Source organism: Urocitellus parryii, chromosome 2, assembly GCF_045843805.1.
Source record: "Urocitellus parryii isolate mUroPar1 chromosome 2, mUroPar1.hap1, whole genome shotgun sequence".
NCBI lineage: Eukaryota > Metazoa > Chordata > Mammalia > Rodentia > Sciuridae > Urocitellus > Urocitellus parryii.
In genome coordinates, this window is record NC_135532.1 from 134,551,265 (window position 1) to 134,569,543 (window position 18,279).

An 18,279-nucleotide genomic window follows, 5' to 3' on the forward strand; every position below is an offset into this window, starting at 1 on the left:
AGTCATTTAGATATACTCTTTTGTGAATTGTATTTTAATATTCCTATGGTTTTTTACTGAAATCACTGTTTTGTTATCATTAATCTATATGAATTCTTTGATTTTTCTATATTTTTTTCACATATTTTACTCTACATAGTGTGCTTACCAACATTATTTGTGGTTTATTTTTCTAGGCAATTTGCCTCAAAATTATATAGTTAAATATGGATTTTTTTCCTTCAACATGTTTATAGGTTTCTCATTATGGTTTTAAAAAATTCTCCAAGGTATACTGTCACAAGCCATCCACAGGATGCATGTGGGTCACTGCACGTGGAAGCACTATGGATAGAGACAGCTGGTGTATGGGAATGGCCAGTGGACATTTCCTCTGGTTAATTGCCCAGGGACTATGTGAATCTCTTTCCTGCTCTGCTGTAGTCCACACAGCACCTGAGATGGGTGTGACCTGCTGAGTGCAAGACACCATGAAGCAAGACTCCACCCTTGAAACATTATGCCTGCCTTTGATGTCCCCATCCCAATCCATTGAGGGGAACCCCATTTCCATCACCTGCTCAGGATGCGGGCAAGAGTATACAATATATATTATCCCCCCTCCCCTCCCCTCCCATCATCCCTCTCTACCTCATCTGCTGTTGGAAAGGTAGCAGATACAACAGTCACTAATATGCCATTATGTAAAAATGTGAGTGTGTAACCGATGTGATTCTGTAATTTGTATTTGGGGTAAAAAATGGGAGTTCATAACCCAATTGAGTAAAATGTAAGAAAGATGATATATGATGAGCTTTGTAAAGTTTTGAACAACCAATAAAACACACACACAAAAAAAACCCCAATATATATTATCTCAAAATTTTTCTGCCAAATTCATATAATTGAATCTCTTTTAGTACCATTAAGTATATCCAACAGGATTGTATTTACTAAGTTTCTAGAAAGTTTGTTCTACTGGACATTTTTAGAGTAAACTTTTGTAGTTAATTATACTGTCTAAAATTGTCATTAGTTTTCTATTTAATTAATTTTTCAATTTCATTAATTTTAGTCATTAGCTTTATCCACTTTTTCTCTTATTTTCCATTCCTTTGGAACTTATTTTTGAAAATGCTTCAAAAGAATATTGTGTCCTTCTTTATATCTTTTCATGTGTGTGTGTGTGTGTGTGTGTGTGTGTGTGTGTGTGTGTGTTTTCCTGGGATTAAACCCAAAACCTCACTCATGTTAAGTAAATACTCTGCCACTAAGCTATATCCCCAGATCTTTGTAGTTTTAACCACAATGGCATTTAAGTCTAAATATATTCCTATTTAGCAACTTTGCAGTGTACAGTAGATTTTGAAAACTTTATTTCTGCATTGTGATTAAATTTTTTTCTCCTTAAATTAAGTATTACGTAGGAGTGTATTCCTTAATTCTAAGTAATCAGGGCTTCATGATAAACTTAATTTATTTCTGATTCTATGGTATTATAATTTTATAATTATATAATTATATTGTAGAATATACAGTAAAAAAAAAGTCTCTCTAAAAACTGTACTAAATTTTCCTTTGTGGTCAAAGGGAGAAATCTATTTTTATAATGTTCTCTAATGAAACGATATATTTTCCTTTACAGAATTTAAAGGTTATACATATACATACCTACCTGATCAAGTTTGTACTTATCTATTTCAATTTTTGTCTTTATAGAAACTTTTGATTTCTATAAAATGTATAAAATGTGTATTAAAATTTTTACTCTAATTTTACTTTTCTTGGACTTTATTACATTTTAATATTTTTACATCATATATTTGTGGCTACATTGTTTGCTGAATAGAGCTTACTGGATATTAGTCACTATTATATTCAGTCACTCTATTATGTTTCCTGTTTTATTGCTTTTAACATTAAAGTCTAAATTGACTGACATTATGGCAACTCTTGCTTCTTAAATACTTTATATCTCCCAAACTATCACTTTTTAAAATCACTTTTTATCTTTATTTACTACAGTAAGTGATAAACAGTATATAACTAGAGTTGTGTAGTTTTAATAGAAATTTCTGTTTTTTTTAATGCCATTTCTGTCTTAAAGTTTAAAAATTTAGCACATCATATTGAGGTAATAACTATAATTAATTTTATCCTTTTTAACTTACTTTATTTCCTGCCTACTTTACTATTTTTTCTTTTTATTTGTCTTTATGCTTATGCTTTCTAGTTTTTACATTAATTTTTTCTTTAATATTTTTTACTTATTTAAATTTTTATTTCACTTATCTATATTCACTGATTACCAGCACTGTATTATTTAAAACAATCATACTCTCAGTATGTCTGCCTAAAAATATGAAAACAAGATATCAATTATTCCCCTCAAAGAGATGCCATATTCCCCAAGTGCTTCCTTCTACACCAATAACAAGAGAATCTAGAATGCTTTTACTTCTCACTACATATCCCTCACCAACTAATTCCAGATATAACTGAAATGGTTTGATGTCTTTATTCTCAGACAGTTATGAAGTTTTCCTAGAAATGTGCATTCTATTTAGAGAAAATATCTATCTTATCTATATATTCATTCATCTTTTTATCCATCCATGGACTCACAACTATTTCTTCTTTATTGTCCTTTACCACAGAGGTTTTCTTCTGATTATTCTTGTTTAGATGGTGTGTTAGTCAGCTTTTCATCACAGTGACAAAATACTTGAGAAAAACAACTGAGATAAGAGGTTTTTGGAGGTCAGTCCATGATCGACCACCTGTGTTGTTTCTAGGCCTGTGGTGAGGCAGAACATCATGGCTGAAAGGATTGTGGCAGAAGAAAGTTACCTCATAGCAGCTGAGAAACACAAAGAGGAATGGGTTAGAGACAATATATGGAACCTAAGGGCATGCCCCAAGGATCTACACTCTCCTACTAGGATCCAACTCCTACATTGTCCAAGTCCTCTTAATAATACATTCAGAAAATAATAAATCCTTCAATGTATTAATCCATCAATGACATCAGAGCCCTCATTTTCTTTACCTCTGAACATTGCTGCACTGCAGACTAAGTCAGTACACAAGACTTTGGAGGACATTGCAGATCCAAACTATAACAGATGGTGTCCTCTTTGAGTCATTGTCTTCACACAAGGTGTCAGAATACATCTATGCTGAATTCCAATCCTGTACTTTCACATGGCTATATCAATAGGTCTACTAGATGCCTGTTAATGAGTAGATTAGTATCAATCTGATTTATTTTACTTGGTAAACAATTTTTTTTCTTTCCATCTGTAGTTTAGAAAATGTTCTCTTTATTCTTAGAGTTGAGGAATTTATAATACTATGTATGATCTATCTTTTGTTCTCCGGCCTGTGTGGAATTTCCTAAACCCTTTCAATCTATGGAGTATAATTTATCTTTAGAATATAACATTTTCATCTCTTGCTTGTGAAATTATTTCCCCATTTCCATCAATTTCTTTCTCTTCCTCAAGAGTCCACATTATTTGAAAGTTCACATTCCTGAATTTATTATATTTTATGATTTCTTCTCATTATTTCCATTTCTTTGTGTTTTTTTTTCTTTTGTTTTAAGACATTTCTTCCCGATAATCTTTGAGTATACTAGCTCAAGTCTTTTAACAATGATCATTTTTACCTCACAATTTTCTATTACATTGTTTTCATTCATATCTAGTTTCAAAGTTATCTACTAATATTTTTAGCTCAAACATCATGTTTCTCAATATCATACACACACTAACATTCTCAGTTTTCCCTAGCAATATTTGGTGAAGAGCCACCATTACTAAGAATTTTATTTTCTCAGAGGGATTTGGGTCCAGCTGTTAATCTACCTTAATGGTGATAATATCACATTTGAAGGGAGATGCAGCTGTGTCTGCATCTGTAGACCTCTCAAATTTTTATGTGCATGTGAGTCACCTGTTCTAATTCAGTACATATGGGATGGGGTGAATTGAGCATTTTTGTTAAGCTCACAGATATGTAATTTTTGCTGGTATCAAGGACCACACTATGTGTAGAAAGGTATTAGCACATACCACTCCAGCAGGTTGTCAGTCTCAAAGGTGTCTGGAAAACTTATTTATACCTGTATTTTTCCTGTGCAAAAGCTTGCATTTTCCAGACTTTAGTCCAGTGTTAGAAAAGATCCATATCTCCTATTTTGTTTTCCTTCCTAGATGAGGAAGACTAGTACTTTTTCAACAAGGATACTTATCTTTCCATCTGGAAATTTGTGAAACTCTATAGGGAAAACTGTCTACAGGATTTACACAATAAGATTAGTCAATACTTCATAACTATTCTACTAAAGAAGGGAAATTTTCTTCTATCACTGTCTATTTACTTAAGGGAGAACATGGCGTGGCTTATATCACTCAGATCCCCTTGTGAGTTTTTCCAACAGCTGGTTGGCTCAACAAAAGTAGTTTGGTGCTGATGTGGATTTATGGGACATGTTTGAACTATCTTATTCATTTAAAAAGCATCTAGAATATATATGTAACTAAGAAGTCATTTTCATGATAATAAGAGATGCATACATATTTTTAGTATCTGTGAGACTAATCCAGGCTTCCATAAAAAGCTCAGATTTGGGGCAGAAAAAGATCAAGTGCAATTGCCTTACCAAACCATAAAGGAAAAGAACTAGCATTCCATTAAATGAAATTCCCTTTGACATTTCACTGAAGAAAGTCAAGATGGTATTTTATATTTGGGATCCTGAATAACTAAAAAAGAAAAGAGAAAAAAAAAGTACGTACTTGAAAATTGAACAGAGTGCAGAATCATCATATTCATTAAGCCCTTTTTGGGTCCTGATGTTGTTGGAATACAGGTAAATGAGAATGTAGTTTGTACAATGGACTTTTCACATTATGGCCTCCAGGAAGTAAGCACCACGTTTATACATTTTAAACAGTCATGCTGTGAAAATCCTATCAGTACTGTTTTATGACAGTTCATTCATAGAGATATCCAGATAAACTCCTTTTTCTAGAAGTCAGAAGTATATTTTCTTTTTTAAATAAGTAAAAAATAAATGGTTAACCCAATAATGCTGCACTTTCCATTGAAACCACTAATACCCAGTTTTAATGAGGTTGGTCTGCATGGAGTACAGGAGAGCAGAGCAGCTGTAAGCAGAATAAACAGGGTTGCTACGAAGCAGGAAAAGATTCCCTTAGGAGAGAGCTGTGCCTTAACAGTGCTACCTAATGGGACAGCTCCAGACATAAAAATTCAGCCTTCCCAAAGCATGAAGCTTTCATTCTTCTGTAACTGCCTTGGTGAGAAAAACTCTCAGGGAGACTGTAAAAGAGCAGTAGTGTTGTCATTATCATTCCTGGGTAAAGGAAAAACCTTTTATGTCTAAAGGTGCCCCCCTCCCCACACACACTTTTCATTAGTTATCTCTGTTTGGAAAATTTAACTATGATCATAGGGCTCTGCTTCTAACCAATATACATCAGCTATAATACATTAAATACTAATTTTCTGCTACCCATTTCAGCTCAATTTAGATGAATTTCTTATAAAAGTTCAATAGGTCATCTGATTACAGATTTTGTGCTACCTTTGCAATATTATGGCACACATGTAAAGTAATAGCAATGCAGTAAAATTCCATGAACCTGTAAGAACAAGCATTCATATGTGAAGTTATATTTCACCTACTATATTGGGGATATATACTATAGATCTGGAGAAAACTCTAGAGACTACCAGATTTACACATTCTTTTAAAACCTCTCAATACCATCCAAGACTGATAGTTTGTCTTCTCCATAACACGTTCCAGGTCAGAGATCCCATAATTTTCAAGAATTTTTTATACAACTTAAGGCTTCTACTTATACATCTAAAATTTCATTTATTTTAATATTACTTCAAAAATGTCAGATTTTTATTTTTTAAGAGAAATCAAGGTTAAAAAAGTAGGTCAGTGGAATCCTGAAGATAGTAATATCAGAACTCCATCTTCCAACTACTAACTTATTCTTCCCAGCACACTATGTTTTCTCAAAAGCTAACAAATATGAAATGTATGCAATAGTATTTTAAAACAATTTTTCATATTACTATTCACAGAGGCTTTATATTTTCGGTTTTGTTGTTTTGAAGGAACAGTATCAGAAAGAAATGATAAAGGAATATGTAAATGCAATACAAATATTTTTAGAAGAATAATAGATACTAAGAGAAAATGAGCTATTTGGTTTTTTTTTTCTTTTCTTTTCTTCCTGAGGTCCTAGAGATGCTATGTGAAATGAAGGTTAATCAATATATTAGAGATAAGTATGACAATCATCTGCAAATTACAATTCTTTTCTGAAATTCAAATTACTCTCCTGCCCACAGAAATATATTGTAATCATTTCAATAACATATTCTTTATAAACAGAACACAGAAATTAATGGGACCCTGGAAATGGATAAGAATTGTTTTTTGCAAAATAAAAGAGTGTCTAAATTTGTTCCTATACATCAGTGATGAATCCACTGAAAGAGAAATTAGAAAAACTATCCCATTCACAATAGCTTCAAAAAATAAAATAAACTATTTTGGAATCAATTTAACAAAAGAGGTAAAAAAAAATCTCTACAAAGAAAACTACAGAACACTAAAGAAAGAAAGTGAAGAAGACTTTAAAAGATGGAAGGATATCTCATGCTCTTGGATAGGCAGAATTAACCTTGTCAAGATGGCCATACTACTGAAAAGGTTATATAGATTTAATGCAATTCCTATTAAAGTCCCAATGATATTATTCATAGAAATAGAAAAAGCAATCATTAGATTCATCTGGAAAAATAAGAGACCCAGAAGAGCCAAAGAAATCCTTAGCAAGAAAAGTGAATCGGGAGGCATCACAATACCAGAACTTAAATTATACTACAGAGCCATAGTAACAAAAACAACATAGTATGGCATCAAAACAAATACGTACAGTATCTGTACAGATAGTACAGAATAGAAAACAGAGAAAAACCTACATAAAAATAGTTATCTCATACTAGACAAAGATACCAAAAACATACATTGGATAAAAGATAGCCTCTTAAACAGATGGTGCTAGGAAAACTGGAAATCCATATGTAACAAAATCAAATTAAAATCCTATCTCTCACTGTGCACAAAAATCAACTAAAAAGTGGATCAAAGATTCAGGCACTAGAACAGAGACTCTGCACCTAATATAAGAAAAAGTAGGATCAAATCTTTACCTTGTCAGCTTAGGAACTGACTTCATTAACAAGACTCCGAGAACACAAGAAGTAAAATCAAGAATCAAATTAAAAAGCTGCTTCACAGCAAATAAAAGAAGCAGAATAGGAGAAAATATTAACTACAAGCACCTCAGATAGAAAGTTAATTTCTAGGATATATAAAGAACTCAAAAAACTTAACACCAAAAGAACAAATAACCCAATCAATATATGAGCTAAGGAACTGAACAGACACTTCACAGAAGAAGAAATACAATCAATCAAGAAATACTTAAAATTTGTTCAACATCACTAGTAATTAGAGAAATGCAAATCAAAACTACACTGAGATTGCATCTCACACCAGTCAGAATGGCAATTATCTAAAACACAAGCAACAATAAATGTTGGTGAGGATGTGGGGGAAAAGATACACTCGTACATTCCTGGTGAGACTGTAAATTGGTGCAACCACTCTGATTTCTCTGAAAATTTGGAATGGAACCACCATTTGACCCAGTTATCCTACACCTTAGTTTATATGCAAAAGACTTAAAATCAGCATACTACAGTGACTCAGCCACTTCAATATTTATAACAGCTCAATTCACAATAGCTAAGCTATGAAACCAACCTAAGTGCCCTTCAACAGATGAATGGTTAAAGAGATTATGGAATATTACTCAACCTTAAAGAAGAATGAAATTATGGCTTTTGCAGGTAAATGGATGGAGCTGGAGAATATCATGCTAAGCAAAATAAGCCAATCCCTAAGAACCAAAGGGCAAATATTTTCTCTAATATGTACATGCCCATTCAACAATAAGAGGGATGGGGAACTAGGGAAGAATAGTTACTTTAGATAAGACAGAGGGGAGTGATGGAGGGGAAAGAGTATGGGGATAGAAAGGATAGTAGAATGAATTAGACATTATTACCCTGTGTGCCTATGTGACTATGTGACCAGTGTAATTCTACATCATGTACGACCAGAAGAGTGAGAATGTATACGCATAATGTGTCAAAATGCATTTTACTGTCATGTATAACTAATTAGAACATTTTTTTAAAAAAGAATCTATACTTGGAAATTCTTAAAAAATACTCAATTTCAATTAAATGGCAGACTATGTTTATTTTGTGAACTACACAATGCTGCATATTTGTATCCCTGAGAGGAAAATGTATATTGTAACAGCCAGAAAAATGAAAAAAAAAATCTGAGATTCTCTATATGATTTTCTTAATATTAAGTAGCATACTTACTATCTGTACATTATGAATAGCACAATCATATTCCCCTATATATCATCAAATTTTATATCTAGCAGTATATTTTAAGTGCTTAAAATATCTGAAGGGAACTGTGTACTTCTAATTTGAACAGATCAGTTTTCTTGCATGGTATTTTTGGGTTATACCCAGCTATCCCTGGATGTGATACAAAGTAGAATTATTGTTTCAATTGCAGACAAAATATATCCAAAACCCCCTGAGATTCTCAAATTATAATTCTTCCAATAATCCACTCTCAATGAATACTATCATGGGTCTCTTGCATCTTTAGAAGAATTTTTGCCTACTAGTCAAATAAATACGGTAAAGATAAGACTAGAACACACTGTCAAAATCATCACAACTTTCTTCATTTTTCCTTTTCTACTGAAGCCTTGCCTTGCCCTGGAGATCAAGCCCAGTATCACATGCTAGTCAATTATTTGATCATTAAGCATCGTCTCTAGTACTTGAAAGAAGTTTTAATCTTCTACTTTTACTTCTACTTGTGGCCATGGCTCCCGTGGGGCAGGAATTCCTCCATTGCTACAGAGTTTACTCATTTCTGGGTCACGTTCCTTCTTCTTGTCTCTATAGGAAAAAGCAGATTTGGCTTCTCACTGTGGCCTATTCATTATTATTTTGCCATCCTATATCGTTGCCCTTAACCTTGGGCAAACTCTTTAATTATACTTCTGTGAGGATTTTCACACTTGTGAAACCATAAAATTTTTTCAGCACTTTTTGGTGTTTCCTCTCTTTCTTTTTTCTGGAATAAGTTGAAGACCATTGACATTAATACTTCTTTAAAGGTCTGGCAAAACTCAGTTGAGAATCCAACTGGATATGGTCTTTTCTTTGTTGGAAAGCTTGTTACTACTGCTTCAATCTCATCAGTTTTTAATAATCTGTTTAGGTTTGCTATATGCTCTTGGTTCAACTTTGGTAGGTTGTATGTGTGTAGAAATTTAACCATTTGTTCTGGATTTTCCAATTTATTAGAATAAAAGTTTTAAAAAAAAAAGTCCATAATGATTCTTTAGATTTCAAATATGCCTGCGATCTCCTTTTTCATCTCTGATTTTATTAATCTTAGTCATCTCTTTTTTAATTTATATATGATAGTGGAATTCATTGTAATTCTTATTACACATATAGAGCACAATTTTTCATATCTCTGTTTGTATACAAAGTATATTCACACCAATTCATATCTTTATACATGTACTTTGGATATTAATGTCCATCCTGTTCCACCATCATTTCTAACCCCATACCCACTCCCTTACCCTTTCTCTACTCTTCCCTACCTAGAGTCCATCTATTCCTCCCATGCTCCCCCTTCCTACCCCACTATGAATCAGCCTCTTTATATCAGAGAAAATATTCGGCATTTGGGTTTTGGGGATTGGATAACTTCACTTAGCATTATCTTCTCTCACTCCATCCATTTATCTGCAAATGCCATGATTTTATTCTCTTTTATTGCTGAATAATATTCCATTGTGTATATATGCCACATTTTTTATCCATTAATCTACTGAAGGGCATCTAGATTGGTCCCACTGTTTAGCTATTGTGAATTGTGCTGCTATAAACATTGATGTGGATGTGTCCCTGTAGTATGCTGTTTTTAAGTCCTTTGGGTGTAGACCGAGGAGAGGGATAGCTGGGTCAAATGGTGGTTCTATTCCCAATTTTCCAAGAAATCTCCATAATGCTTTCCATATTGGCTGCACCAATTTGCAGCCCCACCAGCAGTGTATGAGTGTACCTCTTTCCCCACATCTTCAACAACACTTACTGTTGTTTGGATCATCTCTTTCTTTTGGTTAGTTAGACTGAGAGTTTATAAGTCTTGTTTAATATTTTGAAGAGCCAATTCTTTGTTTCCTTAATCCTTTGTATTTTTTATTTTCTATTTCATCATCTTGGGCTCTGATTTTAATTATTTACTGTTTTGGGAGTCTGTTTATTCCTTTTTTCTAGGTCCTTGATATGCATTATTCGTTTTTTTTATTTAAATCTTTCTGAATTTATTTTTATATGGGCACTCAATGCTATCAACTTTTCTTCTCAAACCACTTTTATAGTGTCCCAGAGACTTTACTTCAGCTCTATTCTCATTTGACTCTAGGAGACATTTTTAAACTTCTCTGCTCATTTCTTGTTGCCGCAGTCTTGGCTGGGCACAAGATCAGGAGCCACCACACACTTGTAGATTCAAACAGCAATTCTTTATTTCCTCACACGGGCCTCCACACACGTTCAGGGGAAATCTCAGTTCTGCCGCTCCCCAATTCACCTACCCACGAGGCTTTTTTCCAAATACTTTTTGAATCTCATGAGAACTCAACAGGAACTCAAGCAGCAGGAACACCCTTTTCCCAGCAGCAATAATCTTCAACCTCCAACTTCCCTAAAACCCATATTGTCTTAAACCCGGAACGCCCTAAACTTGTCTTAAACCGGAAACGCCTTAAACTCAAGGAGCGGGATACTTCCTCAAACCTGATCAGCTCTAAACCCGGATCCGCCCTGGTCCTTGAGCAAGGTCACCTTACATGCAATGTCAACAGCGAAATTCCAAGGCAAGGCCATTTAACATGGGGTACGCTGGCAAGGAAATTTCGATGCGTCATTCCTACTTGGCAATGGCCCTCAGCATCTTGTATGATCCATTCTGCCTTAAAATGTGTATTTTTCAATCTCTATGTATGTGTATTGCAAACAATGCATAGTAGGGTTTTGATTTTTTTAAAATTCACTCCACTAATCTGTATCCTTTAATTTAAAAGGTGACAGCATTCACATTCAGTATTGTTATAGAGAGTTGTTTTTTATTTCCTGCATTTTGATTTATTTCTAATGTTCAATTCAGTCCTAATTATCATTTGCCTAAACACTCTTCTAATTAGATTCATCCTTTCTTGAGCTCAGGCATTTCTGTTTAAGTTTTTATTTGTGTAGTATTTCTTTAAATACTTTCTGTAATACTGGTTTGATAATAATGAATTCTTTTAGTTTATGCTTATCTTGGAGAGGTTTTATTTTTTATTTGATTCTGAAGGACAGCTTTGCAATATTCAGTGGTAGTTGTTTTCCTTTTCCTTTTTTTTTTTTTTTAGGAAATAAATAAAACGAGTATTATTCCTCTCCACTTAAGACAAATGCAAAAGGTAGGAATTAGTTTAGAATAGGCTGAAAAAATAACCATTAATGATAATCTACTAAATTGAATTGGAAGACAAGATTAAAAATAAATAAGTAAATAAAAGAAATAAGACAAAAAGAGTAAAATAAAAATAGTTTGGAAGGGAAGGGAGATAGAAGTTAAATTCGGGAGAATAAATAGATGAAAGAGAGTATGAAAGGGAGATAATGAGGTTGAAAGGGAGACAAAGGGCTCTTAAAAGAATACAATTAATTGACAAAATATATAAAAGTATAGAGAACTGTGACCAAACACATATTCTTGAAAACACTAGCTATCACTTAATGTCAATCAGTTAATGCAATAACTATTTGGCTTTCTGCTTGCTGAGGTTTTTGAAATAAAGAATTTTTTTAATTTTAATGTGGTGCTAAGGATTGAACCCAGTGCCTCACACATGCAAGGTAAACACTCTACCAACTGAGCTACAACTCCAGCCCAGAGAACTTTCTTTCTGTGGTCTCAACTTTGGAATCTCCCAACTATGAGAAAGTCTGGGTGATAAAAATATCATGTTGCTTATTGTTCTCAGCTCTGATTCAAACTGACCAAACTTTTTAAGGGAGTTTTATACTGAGATCCTTCCCCTCCTTACCTGGCCTCCTCTGGTGATGCTTGGGGGAGGTGTGTAGGTGTGTGCACAAGGGGTCTCCAATTTCTGCCTCTCCTTGATCTGTCCCAGTCACCTATCCCCTGTCAGCCAGGCTACTTATCCCAAAGATCAGACCATTAATTTTAAATGAAAATGATCTTTGTTCTTCCTTTCTCTGCAGATTGATCAACCAATAACTTGTGCTTCTCCTTAGTCTGTGTTTTTAGTCTATGTTATAGAGACACTTCTGTGCACAGGGTTCTCACAGTATGGTCTTCTACTGACAAGTGAAAAGTAGTACTTCTCAAGAACAAATTAAAACAGAGTCTAATTGTCTGTTTAGATTTTGGTTTTCAAATGGCAAGCGTACTATAAACAGGGCAAGAAAATAAGAATTTTAAAAAATAGAGAAAAATAAAAAACTAGCAAAATCTTAAGAATAAAGGGAAACTGAAAGGATCCTGGTCTGCCACTGGGAAATCCAAAGTCTCTAAATTATCACTGCTTCCCTGCTCCAACCACCTTTGCTGGGGTATACCAGGGCTCTTTCCCTCTAGAGAACTCCAGGACTTCCTTCTGAGCAGGCTTAGCTCATGTTTCTGAGTTTATCTTCTGCACAGATTGCAAATTTGTTGGTCAGCATCTGCTTTTCTTAAAGTTGGTGGGATGATGTCTTTTGGCATGTTAAAGGGGAGTTTACCCTTCCCCACTGAGTGACAACACAGCCATTGCTGCAACCTTATGTTACTTTTCTCCTGATTGCTAGTTTATAGAGTTTGCTACTGGCTTGTATTTTCAACAGTATATGTTTGCTCAGAGTTCTCTCTAGTTTATATATTTTGTCAATTTATTGTATTTTTTTCAGTGCCCTTTCTCTGGTCTTTTTCTACCATCTTTCTATCTCAGTTTGCCCCTACAAAACTGCTGTTTCAATTTATTCTTGAGAAGCTACTACAATGTTCTGAAATCCTATGGTCCACCATTTTTCTCTCCACAGTACAATCTTATAACCTTGCCATAACACAGTCTCCTGATTATATAATTCCTTCCATTCCTTTTCCTCCTAAAAATCTTTAACATCAGAATCTATTTTCTGCATTACATAGAAGCAGAAGCCTTGGCTTGACAGTCACACAGATCTAGTCAGCTCTCTTTCTTACTAGCTAAGCAAACTTGTACAAATGATTTCATCTCTTCCATCCTCAATTTCATTATAATGGAAATAATAATGCTTTTCCCACAGGATGCTATAAGAATTATCACTATCTCTCTTTCAGAAGATATACTTTATGTATGCCTAATAGATTGGTTCTAGTTGCTGTATCATAGGTGCCCAATAATTGCTCACTTTTATTTTTATCTCTGAGGAAAAAATTGTCTCCTTAGCAAAGCTGATTTCTCCCACCTTCTCTACTACCATCAAATATCTTTCATTCTTGCTCAATTGTTTAATCATTAAAACTGGACTCCTCCTGGACTCACAAACATGTCAAGATTTACTTTTATTTTAGTGTGTAGTACCAGGGGTTTAGACAAATGTATACTGTCATGTAAACCACCACAATAAAAATAAATAACAATGTAATCACTGCTCAAAACATTTCTGCATTTATGCCCAGCTCCCAATAATCTCTGATTTGTTTTCTGTCCCTATACTTCTGTCTTTGCAAATAATACATATAAGTGGAGTAACACAGTAGACAGACTTTTGAGACTAAATTCTTTCATGTTGTTTAATGTATCAATCATTTGATCATGTATGTGTAACTAGTCTCCAACTGAGGAGCATTTGAGTTATTTCCAGTCTTTCATAGTTTCAAATAAACAAGAGTTTTTAAAAAACTGCCTCTGTTTTTCAAATTCCTTGTCAAGATTATTTTGAACTATGTGAGGTGCAGAAACAGTTGCCTCTTCCATCCAACAAAGCCATGAATTTATAAATTTTCTCTCTTATAGCATCTTTCAATCCAGTTTATAAAGTGGTAATTTCTATCTGGACTAACCTTCTTGCAATGTTTTGACAAAGCAAGACTATGACAACCAAAGAATGTTACTCTGATTCTCTTTTGAAATCATTTCCCCCAGGATAAAAAGTTAATTAGACACATAGCCATCACATGATTAGGGACAATTTTACAACAGTTTTTCAACTGCCAAGCATAGAGAAAGTTAACCTCCCATAATAATTATCTTTTCACCTCATTTTCACCCTCTCTCCTAAAGTAAGATTTGTTTGTTTTAGAATATCTCCAAAACACCAGATACCAAATTTTGTATTAATCAGATTATGCTGTGCTGGAAAAATCTAGTAGCTTAACCTCAAGGAAAATCTTTTTTTTTTTCTTGAGAATTCTGTCTAGTGCAGGAGGGAAGGAAATGTCCTGTTTATTGTGCTACTCAAAAAGCCATTCTGATGCAGGCTTTAACTCAATATCCATTTCTGTTATCACTGCAACAGCAGAAAAGAAGATGTATTGCACATCAGTGACCTAGAACAGATATATTTTATTTCTAACTGAAAGTAACCCCTGTCACTTATGCTTGCATCTCATTGGCCAAAGCAAGTCACAGGCCACACTAAATTCAAAGTTGGTGATGAAATATAGCTCTACATGTGCCTCAAAACTTGGAGCTAAAAGTATATGATGGATAGCACTCATGACTACCTCAGGGTCTAATTTTTCCCAAGCACTTGGTCAAGTTTTCAAAAAACATTCACTAAATATTATACCCTTTGCTCAGCAATTTTAAATATTCCCTTTATTATATCCTAAACTTTCTTCACATGTAATGAGTCTATTACTAGACCGTATTCTATTCTATTTAGCTATCTGTTGTTTCCTGTAATTTTGCCACAGTTATATAAAATTTTTGAGGGGCTGAGGTTGTAGCACAGTGGTAGACCACTTACCTAGCATATGTGAGGCACTGGGTTCAATTCTCAACACTGCATATAAATAAAAGTCCATCAACATCTAAAAAATAATATATTCTTAAAAATTTTTTGATAGGGGCAAGGGCAAGTCCTTCTTTATGACTCTTTCACTTAAAAATTTTCATGACACTTCACAAATCTATTCTATAAGGTTTATTTTATTTACCCTAAACATATAAGTAGTGTTTGAATAAAAATAAGTGAACAATAATTACATACATATAAAACATGAAAGTCTCTCTTTAGTACCCTTTTCCATGCCTATTTGACTGTTAAGAAGTAATCTTTGATTTATAATCTTCCAGCTCTTTTTCTATGTAGGTACACATGGTTTTGGATACAGTAAATCTTCCATACCTGAAGATTTCACATCTGTGGATTCAGCAAACTGCAGATTGAAAATATTTTTTAAAAATGCATCTGTACTAAAAATGTACAAAATTTTCTTATAAATTTTTCCAAAACAATATAGTTCTAGTTATTTACACAGCAGTATATTGTTTTAGGTATTATAATGTAGAGATGATTTAAAACATATGGGAGAATATGCAGAGGTTATATGCAAATAGTATACCAATTCTATATAAGGGATTTGAGCATGCACAGATTTGGGGATCCTTGAGAGTTGACCCTGGAACCAATCCCCTACAGATATTGAGAAACAAGTGTATCTGCAAAATGTGGTGTCTTAATCTATTCAGACTTCAACAACAAAATATCATATACTAACTGGCTTATAATAAACAGAAAATATGATTCTCAGTTCTGGGAAACTAAGAAGTTCAATATCAAGGGACCAGAAGATTTGGTTTCTGGACAGAGCCTCTTCCTTGTTCCTAGGTAGAGATCTTTGCCTGATGGGATCAGTGAGAGTCTCTCTTGGGCATCTTTAATAAAGATGTTAATTTATGAGGCTCTGCCCTCATGACCTACTCACCTCCCAAAGGCCCCATTCCTGATTCTTGGAGATTAGAGCTTCCACTAAATGAATTTGGGGAGTTAAAAATGTTCAGTCAATAGTGATTGATTTGCTGGATTAATATCATTTAACACACACAGGATCATACTATACAGTTTGTTCTGCTACTTTTCAATTTCTAGTTTAATTTGTTTGTAGACAGAGAATATGACATCAGAGCTTTGAAATTTGTTGACATTTTGTTTCATGATTCACCCTGTGATATATCTTCATACATGTCTCATGTACTCTTACAAGGAATTCTACAGTTGTTGGATATGGAGTTGGGTAAATGTAAATCATATCAATTTGATTGATAGTGTTGTTTAAATTGTCTATGTTGGTAATTTGTACTGATATTTTGACTACTTGTTTTATCAACTACTCAGAAATATTTAAAGCTCCAACTTTGTGGATTTAGCTATTTCTCCTTTAAATTCTGTACCTTTTGCTTCATGTAGTTTAAAGTATGATTATTAAGTATATTCACTTTAGGATTTCAGTGTCTTCTTGATGAATTGACCCTTTTGCAATTATGAAATGACCCTCTTTATGTCTGGTGATGCTCTGGTCTTGAAGTCAGTTTTGTCTGACATTGACAGAACATACCAGCTTTCATTTGCTTAGTGTTTGCCTGGTGCATCTTTTCCATCTTTTAATGTTCAATCAGTCTTTGTCATTATATCCTTACAGTGGATCTTTTGCAGAAGGCAAATAGTTGAGGTTTGCACAGTCTGATAAACTTTGAATTTTAATCATTGATATAACAAAAAATTTAATCTACCATAATGCTTTTTGATATCTATTTGCTTTTAGTTCCTTTATTCTTCTTCTTCTATCTCCCTTTGGATTAATAAAATGTTTAATATCCCATACTCTCTCCTCTACTGCCTGTTCAGTTAATGCAGGTTGGGAGGGGATTTTTAACATGTTTCCTCTGTGGGTTATAATATGCACCCTGAATTATTCAAAGTCTTCTTAAATTAGCAAGCCACTTGTTGAATAATATAAAGCACTATGAATCAAGCACAGTGGGACTCACCTGTAGTCCTAGCTACTCAAGAGGAGGAGGCAGGAGTATCACTTGAATCCAGGAATTCAGGTCAGCCTGAGCAACCAGCAAGATCCTATCTTAAAATAATAATTTTAAAAACTGGAGTAAAATTCCATTTCCTTTTCCATACTCTATTGGACCATCATATATTATATTTGTAGACATTACAGACTTCATGATATATTCTTTTTACTTTTGTTTTAAGAAAAAAGTAAAAGATAATATATTTGTCCATGTATGTAATATTTCCAGTATTCTCCCTTCCTTCCAGTATATCTGAATTATCATTTGGTATCAATTTTCTCAGTCTGAAGACATTTCTTTAGCATTTCTTTACAAAGCCATATTCTGCTGGCAAAAAATTCTCTTGGCTTTCATTTTTCTGAAGACATATTATTTTCCTTTCATTTTCAAAAAATATTTTTGCTGGATCTAGAATTCCAGGTGAGATTTCCAGTGATATCCATGAGGGAATAAGATGGTCTAGAATTACCTCTTGCTGTTAAAGAAAATGTAAAACTTACAGAAAACAACTGTTTCCAAACAGTGAGCAATAAGCAGCACAGGACTCAGCCATAAAGAAAACAAAACAAAATGCAAAAAGTCAAAGAAGGTAAATCTTATTGCCTTGGCTTTCCAATCGGAACTTATTCCTAGATTTTGGCAAGGACAGCAAACCCAAAAAGAGTTCAACAATCAGGGAGTTGAACAGATACAGACTGTACACCCATACACCTGGAATTTTAAGAATTCAGAGAAATAGCCATACAGATTTTGCAATCTGCACAGGGTTGCCTCCAGTTTCTGTCTGATTTGGGTTGCATTCCACAAATGCTGTTTTTAACATTTCCCCCAAGACTTAATGATTGCTATTATCAGAGGGTGAATCTCATACTCTTTCACTAATACATCAGAATTACTATTTTTTAAGCTGCAATATGCCTTATGGAACTTTTGCATCAATGTTACATATCACATATCATTCTTTTAAGTGTTTGCATAGTGTTTCGTTACACAGTTTTCC